Source organism: Eimeria tenella, genomic scaffold, assembly GCF_000499545.2.
Source record: "Eimeria tenella Houghton genomic scaffold, Eth_scaff2878, whole genome shotgun sequence".
In the NCBI taxonomy this organism is placed as follows: Eukaryota; Apicomplexa; class Conoidasida; order Eucoccidiorida; family Eimeriidae; genus Eimeria; species Eimeria tenella.
In genome coordinates this window covers 2,683-3,191 of record NW_013542754.1, presented here as the reverse complement: position 1 = coordinate 3,191, position 509 = coordinate 2,683, and positions in this window count along the sequence as shown.

Genomic DNA, 509 nt, shown 5'->3' with positions numbered 1-509 from the left:
CCGGCCGCTGCTGCTGCTGCTGCTGCTGCTGCCGCTGCTCCTGCACGAAGACAGGGGGGCCCCCCTCACATGGTCAGGGGCACTTCCGGGGGCCCCCGGGGGCTCACAGGGTCAAAGAAGCAGCAAAGAGGTGAGCGGGAGCTGCAGCTAAACTGGAGCTGCTGCAGCGCTAGGGGCCCCTTGAAGCGATTGTGCTGCAGCAGCAGCAGCCGCAGCAGCAGCAGCAGCAGCACCGGGAACAGCAGCAGCTGCAGCAGGAGCAGCAGCAGTGGCAGCGGCAGCAAATTCAAAAGACAATAAAGCGCGATGCTGCACAGGTTTCTGCTGCTGAGGCTGCGAAGGTTGCTGCAGCTCCTGCTGCTGCGCTGCACTCCCAAGGAACCGCCAACCGCAGCAGCAACTGCAGCAGCAGCGGCTAGAGAACTGCCTCAGTCTTATAAAGAAATCCGGAGTGTATTGGCAACTAATTTCAAGAAAATAGCAAAAACAATTCGCTGCAGCAGCTGCAG